At 41.4% G+C, this 7085-nt stretch overlaps 1 pseudogene; it reads left to right on the forward strand.

The window, feature by feature from the left end:
* Positions 1-275: 275 nt before the first annotated feature.
* Positions 276-1384, forward strand: LOC121171270 (annotated as a pseudogene).
* Positions 1385-7085: the final 5701 nt, after the last annotated feature.

Raw genomic sequence — 7085 nt, forward strand, 5'->3', positions numbered from 1 at the left:
GCACAACTATTTTTTAAAAGATGTATTTATTTTTGTTGCAAAGTCAGATATACAGAGGAGGAAAGACAGAGAGTAAGATCTTCTGTCCATTGATTCACTCCCCAAGCGCTGCAACAGCTGGAGCTGAGCTGATCCAAAGCCAGGAGCCAGGAGCCTTTTCTGAGTCTCCCACGTGAGTGCAGGGTCCCAAGGCTTTGAGCTGTTTTCTACTTTCTCAGGCCACAAGCAGGGAGTTGGATGGGAAGGGGGCTGCTGAGATTAGAACTGCTGCCTCTATGGGATCCCAGCATGTGCCCGGTCATGGCGCTTCCGCCCTGCTCATGCTGGGTGGCCTGCTGAGCAGGGTGCCTGGCCCAGGCTGCGCAGGCCGGGCTGCAGGCTGTTGGGTAGTACCGCAGGTCCGCGAGTGCAAGGACGACGGCGATGTCACCAACAGGATCCTGAAGGAGCCGCTGAGGCACTCCGACTTCTTCAACGTCAGAGATGTCCACAAAACCCCTGTGTACCTGGGACATAAGGCCGGCTGCAGGCACAGGTTTATGGAGCCGTTTATCTTCGGGAGCCACCTGGACTAGGACATCATCGACCTGGAGCCGACTGCCTTGCATCTGCAGCTTGCCCTCAACTTCACCTCCCACGTGGCCTACCGCGGGGCATCATCTTGCTGCTAAGCCGCCACTGGCAGTTCTCGCACCTGATCAAGAACACGGCGCAGGCCTGCTGCGAGTACGCCCATACCCGCTACTTCAAGGGCGGGCTGCTGAACAACGCTGACCTCCTCCTGGGCTGCGAGGTGCGCCTGCCGGACCTCATCGTCTTCCTGCACACGCTCAACATCATTGAGCCCCAAGTGGCCGTGAGGGACGCCGCCAAAATGAACATCCTCACAGTGAGCATGGTAAACACCAACTGTAACCCGTGCCACATCACTTACCCCGTGCCCGGCAACGATGACTCGCCCCCGGCCGTGCAGCTCTTCTGCAAGCTTTTCCGCACCACCATCACCCGTGCCACATAGAAGCGCAGGCAGCTGGAGGCATTGTACTGGCTGCAGGGCATGGGAGCCGCCAGTCTGCCTTTTCGGGCCTGTGGCGGCTGCCACTGCTCCCTAACCCGCCCAGCCCTGCGTCCCCCGCAGCATCCTCTGGTGTTGGGCTGCCCGTTGCTAAGGACGCGGCTGTGCAGGGTGCCCAGACCAGATACACAGGGCCTATCAGCGGTGTCTTCTCCCAGGGCTCACCCGGAAGATGCAGGGCTCCAAGGAGGGGTCACCCCATGCTGCTTTCCTCAGGCTTGGCAGAGCGAACCACTGGCTAGCTGGCTCCTGGTGGGAGCAGGGCTAGTGTGCAGGGCAGGTGCACATGTCAACAGAAATAAGACCTAGAATCAGGCAGGAAAAAAATTCGGAAGATATTCTTATTGGCGTGTGTGTTTTACTGTTTTTTTGTTATTAGTGTCAATGTCTCTCAGGATTTGATTTATTCCTTCTGAAGTGGGGTGGGCCACTAATAACCTAGACAGTTTCTATTGAGATGAGTTTTCATAGAATGTTTTTGCTATGGATTGAGTGTGTCCCTTCCACCAATTCCCATGTTAAAGTAGCAGTTGCCAATTGAAATCAGATATTTATCTGACCAGAGCAAGCAGGAGTGCCCCGTGCTTCAGGATTTTCAAACACAATCTCAGATAAATATATTTATAAAAACTCTAAGCCTATACTTCTTTACTTGTTTTATTTTAGTATTCTGTGTGACAAAGTGGGAAGAATGCACACAACACTTCTGCCACCTGCTAATGCACAGCAGTTGCTTCAAGCAAAGAACTTGTGCAATTGAGTTGTGAGCTGAGCTAGCTGCCTGTGTGTGTGTGTGTGTGTGTGTGTGTGTGTGTGTGTGTGTGTGTAAGACCGTTTCTACTTCATCTACTGACTGACAGACAAATCATAGCTATTTGTACTTCAGTTCTTGGGAGACATGTTCTTGAAAATGAACTAAGTGAGGCTGTTATTTCAAGAAAAACAACTGGCAGAATTTGTTGCCAAAGATAGAATTCCAAGCTTTCAAGAGAATATTGGAGTTTTGGAGAGCTTGTATCTGCCACCATAAGCTTGCCAGATGCTTAATACTTAAAGACATTTTCGAAAAAGATTAGTGTTGATATTAACAAACATGATTTTAAAAATTTTTACAAAAATGTGTCAACTTTTGAAAGATACGTATAATTTGGTGAATCAGTATTGTCCAGATGATCAATTCATAGTTGTACAAAATCATGCATGACTGAAATATATTCTGAGTGTAAGACAGAGTAATGAATTTTAATATGAGAATGAATAAGTCATTGATTTATGGTCTCAGATTTCATGTTGCAACAAATCTTTGTGTAACTGTTGCTTGTCATTTATTTTGGTATGTGCAGTATCAAAGGATGATCACACTAATCTGAAAGAGTTATTAAATATCTCCTATCTTTTCCAGACATACATTTATCTGATCTGGATTGCTTTTATTTATATACTTTCATTAAAAAGTACATTGCTACAAATGGAATAAGGAAGCCAATACGAGAATAAAGTTGCCTTCTATTAAACCTGGTGGTAAAGAGATTGGAAAGTGTAAAATAATGCTAACCACTAAGTTTCTTTTTGCTTTCAACAAAAATAGCTATTTGTAAATAAAATATTAATTATATTAACTTATAATAAGTTTATCATTGTTATTTCTTTTTTCAAATATTTCATTATTCATTTGAAAACTGATCAGAGAAAGAGAGAGATCTTACATCCTTTCATCTTCTAGCTCTTCTCCATGGCCAATTGCCAGGGATGAACCAGAACAAAGCCAGGAGCAAGAAATTTCTTTGTATCTTTCACATGGTTACAGGGGCCCAAGCACTTGAGCCATCTTCCATTGCTTTTTCAGGTGCATTAGCAGAGGCTAGGAACTGAAGCAGTCAGGACTTGAACTGGAATTCATATGGGATGCGGGTGTAGTAGGTGGTGACCTAATCCACCACACCACTGTGCTGGTTTCTATCATTTTTTTTCCAAAGTGAATTTATATCTAAAATTGCTCAGTTTTAATTTGTAAAATGGCAAACATTAATAGTTATAGTCCACATTAATCAAGCTTGCTGGAATCGTCAATAACTTTTGAGGCTGTAAATGGATTGTGAGCTCAAAAATTGGACAGTTGGTAGTCTAGTTGACAAAGACAGTGTTTCCTAAAGTCAACGTCAGGGAATTATTTGCATCAAGGACACCTGGGGAGCTTGTTCTAAAATTGAGACTCATAGTCCTTGTCATAGATTGAAATAAATTTCTTAAAGGACTAGCCTATATTTGTTTTGGTATTTTGAAATTTCCAAGTGAAAACTTTAATACGGTGTGGCTAGTTTTTCCATCTGAGATTATGCGCAAACTGAAGGCGACACCTGTTCTAACAGAGACCCATCACCAGGCATCGTGTCTGCACTTATAGAAGTGCACTGAGAAGAGCTCTTTGGACATTATTCCCTGTAAAACTAATTTAAATATATAGATAAGTTGACATATAGCAGCGGATTTGCCTTGTTAACAGCTTTCTCCAATTAACTGTGGAGTTGGAGTATGTCTTCTTAAGGTTTTTTCTTCTTTTGATTCCAGTGCCAAAGCAGCCACTGTAGTGGCCATTTGGGATGATTACGGGAGGGGGTGATGTACTGAGGCTGGGTTAAAATTAAAAAGCGGATCCTGGTAACTAACATGTACAAAAGCCAAGCTAAGGAATGTGTTTTTCTGAAAAGCCACATCTGGACACTTGGTTAACATCCTGCCTTATCTTTTGCCTCAGACAGGAGTCCACTGACAGAAAACACACAGAGTGTGCGGATTTAGCCACATCTTTGATTTGTCAGATATAGTAACACAAACCCAAAACACTTTGGTCATATGCATGAGTATGTGTAGACATTCACATTTGTATGGGGAAAATAGTGGGAATTTCAGTATTCAACTAGGAACCACACCTTCAGGTGGCTTGCTTTTTGGATAAAACCCAACCTCTTCCTTTCATGAACTATCAAAGCAGGCAACTCAGTAAGTGCCTGTAGTTGAAATATAAGAGAACTTCAAAAAGTACAAGGAAAGTGGAAATAAAGATAATTTTGATGCAAATATTTGTAAAACCATGCATAGTTTTTTTCATAACATCCATAAACTTTTTTTAAAGCATTTCCCAGCTAAGCAATGGAATGGAATAGAAAATAAAATCTAAAAGCTTGATGTGGACAAATGGTACATGATTTCTCTCATCTTTTATGGCATTTGTATAATAACTACTAGGACATTTTTACAATGTTAAGCTAATGACATGCGATTCGATAAAATTCAACTTAGCAGCTATAGTGACCATTCCCTTTTGTCATATTGTTGATGTTGTGTGTCCATTCCATCCTCTTCCTATTCCTCAACCCCACATTCTGAACCCTGACATGCTCATTCCAACATTGTTTCCTGATGATCAAAATTTCTTCCCTAAAATGTGCTGAGTGCTGTGCAGGCTAAAACAAAAGAACTTTTGTTGTTTTAAAAAGGCTTTTATTCCCATAAAGCAAAGGATTTGGCTCACAATTCACTCATAACAGTAAGAAATGCAGGCATGGAACATTGATTTGAGGAAAGGAGTCAAAGAAAATTATCCAGAAAAATAAGTCTTATAATGGCCAAAAAATATTGGAGATTATGAATTAGACTTATGTTAATTTAGAGAGCAGGCTGGTAAAAAAGGCTACCTTTGTGGGTTGTTATTGTAGTGCCCATTTTTCTCTTGGTACATTATCCCCTCATACCAGCTGGGATTTGGGCCGGAAAATGCACCGATTACTTATAACTCCCTCCCACTTTTCCATCCTTTTCGAAAGCTCCCCTTTCCAGTGCAGAACTTACCCTAACCACCACAACATTATTCCTTCTTCTAGCCCAGGCTAAACTTTCATTTAAAGACATTCTACTCTAGGCTGGGCATTTGTTGTGTTCCCCTATCGTGCCCCACCATTTAATTCTTGTCACAAGTCCATGAAATAAGTTACTATAAGGAAAGGTGAATGTTGGATAAATGATTTCCTTGTGGTGATAACAACTAATATTAGGGCCCAAACAAATGGAGTGTTTAATTGTTTGTGCCACTCTTATCCACCTCTACAACTTTCCATTTTCTCATTTCCTAAATGGATACAGCAAGCTAAAGTACTAAGCAGGACCCAGCATGATGGCTCAATGACTAAATCCTCACCTTACAAGCACCAGGATCCCATATAGGCACTGGTTGTATCTGAGCTGCTCCACTTCCAATACAGCTCCCTGCTCCAAAAGCCTAGGAACCCTGCACCCACCTGGGAGACCCAAAGGAAGCTCCTAGTTCTTGTCTTTGCACTGGCTCATTTCCAGCTACTGTGTTCATTTGGGGAGTGAACCAGCAGGTGAAGATCTTTGTCTCTCCTCTCCATAAATCTGATCTGCCTTCCCAATAAAAATAGTGAATCTTTAAAAAATTAGATAAAAATAAAATTTGTCAAAGTAATCAATGGGTCATGGGTGTCCAATATGCTTCCCAGAAGGAAGACTTTGCTTTTTGAAGGTGAGGTTTTAGACATGGGGAAGATTGTTGCTGTGGGGTAATGAAAGGTATGAGATGTGTTGGGGGTCAGGTTGAATCTCCCTGGGAACCTGAAATTGTGCCATGTAGAGGAGGATTCTATCTAGAAGTCCTTGGGTGTGTGTTGCAAACAGAAATATTTTGTTAGATATGTATGGAGAATTTATAACTTGAATATTTTCCAACAGTTACGAATTAGGAAATTCAAGGTAAAAATCTAGATGTGTATAACTTATCTTGGAAAACTGGAGGATCTACTATCATGCCTAGGTATTCTTAAATAACAAAACACCAGCTGAAAAAACCTTCTGGAGAGATTCAGGTTCTTACGTCATTGAAAGTCCTACAGGTCTCCTAGTTTTATTTCACTCTGAAAGAGCAGCAGGTTGGTACAGTGAGCATTTGACCCTGAGACTCCTGCAGTAGATACAGAGATCTTGTTCATGAGAGAGACACCTCACATGAGAGTTGAGGCCTTGAAGAGAACTTGAGGTCAAAATTCTGTTTATTCTATTTTTCTTCAAGGAAAGAGGTATGGCTGAGAAATTTGGGATAAAAGTAAGGCTCGCATGAAAATAAAGTGTTCCTTAGCCTTGTGGGCAGGGTCCTGCAGTTTGCTGAAGCAGTGGTCCCATTAAGATTTAGATCCATGCCTCAACTGTTATTAAGGTAGTGAGGATTAAACAGGATTGAGATCTCAGCTACACCCATCACAATGATTTGTAAAAGCAATTTGTATGTCCATTTCCACAAAAAAATAGGCCCATAGAGCTCATAAATCTTTATCTACTTTTGCAAGCATCCTTCTCTCCTCTAATTGATCTTCCTAATGTCTACTCATGCGAAAAGTGACTCTGATGATATTTAACTGAGCAATCATAATGATTATGCAACCAGGGGGATCACATATGAAAAAAAATCAAAGCTAATGTTTACATTGTAATAATCATAATCATAATCACAACCATTGTAAAATCATTAAACTTAGCAATGTGCTAAGTTTTTCAAATATTACATTTTACTTAATCTTTACAACAGTCTTAGAAGTAGTTATTATTATTGTTTTTCTTTTCTTCAGATATAGAAAATGAGGACAAAGATGTTAAGTAATTTGCAATAGGTCATACTATAATATCTTGGAATCATAATTCAGGCTTAGATAGAAGGGATAGCACCTCTCCCATGGGCAAAGAAGAATCTTTATAACTTTTGAAATTATTTACTTGTGAACAATTTACTTTTATCTATTTGAAATCAGAGTTACAAAGAGAGAAAGACCCCATCTGCTGTTTTACTTCCCTAAGTGGCTATAACAGCTGGGGCTGGGCCAGGCTGGAGCTTCATTTGGGTCTCCTGTATGGATGCATGGGCCCATGTACTTGAGCCATTCTTTGCTTTTTTCCCAGGCACATTAGCAAGGAGCAGGATCAGAAATGAAGCAGTTGATACATA

The sequence above is a fragment of the Ochotona curzoniae genome, unplaced genomic scaffold, assembly GCF_017591425.1.
Source record: "Ochotona curzoniae isolate NIBS_2020 unplaced genomic scaffold, NIBS_Ocur_1.0 contig_1274, whole genome shotgun sequence".
Taxonomy (NCBI): Eukaryota; Metazoa; Chordata; class Mammalia; order Lagomorpha; family Ochotonidae; genus Ochotona; species Ochotona curzoniae.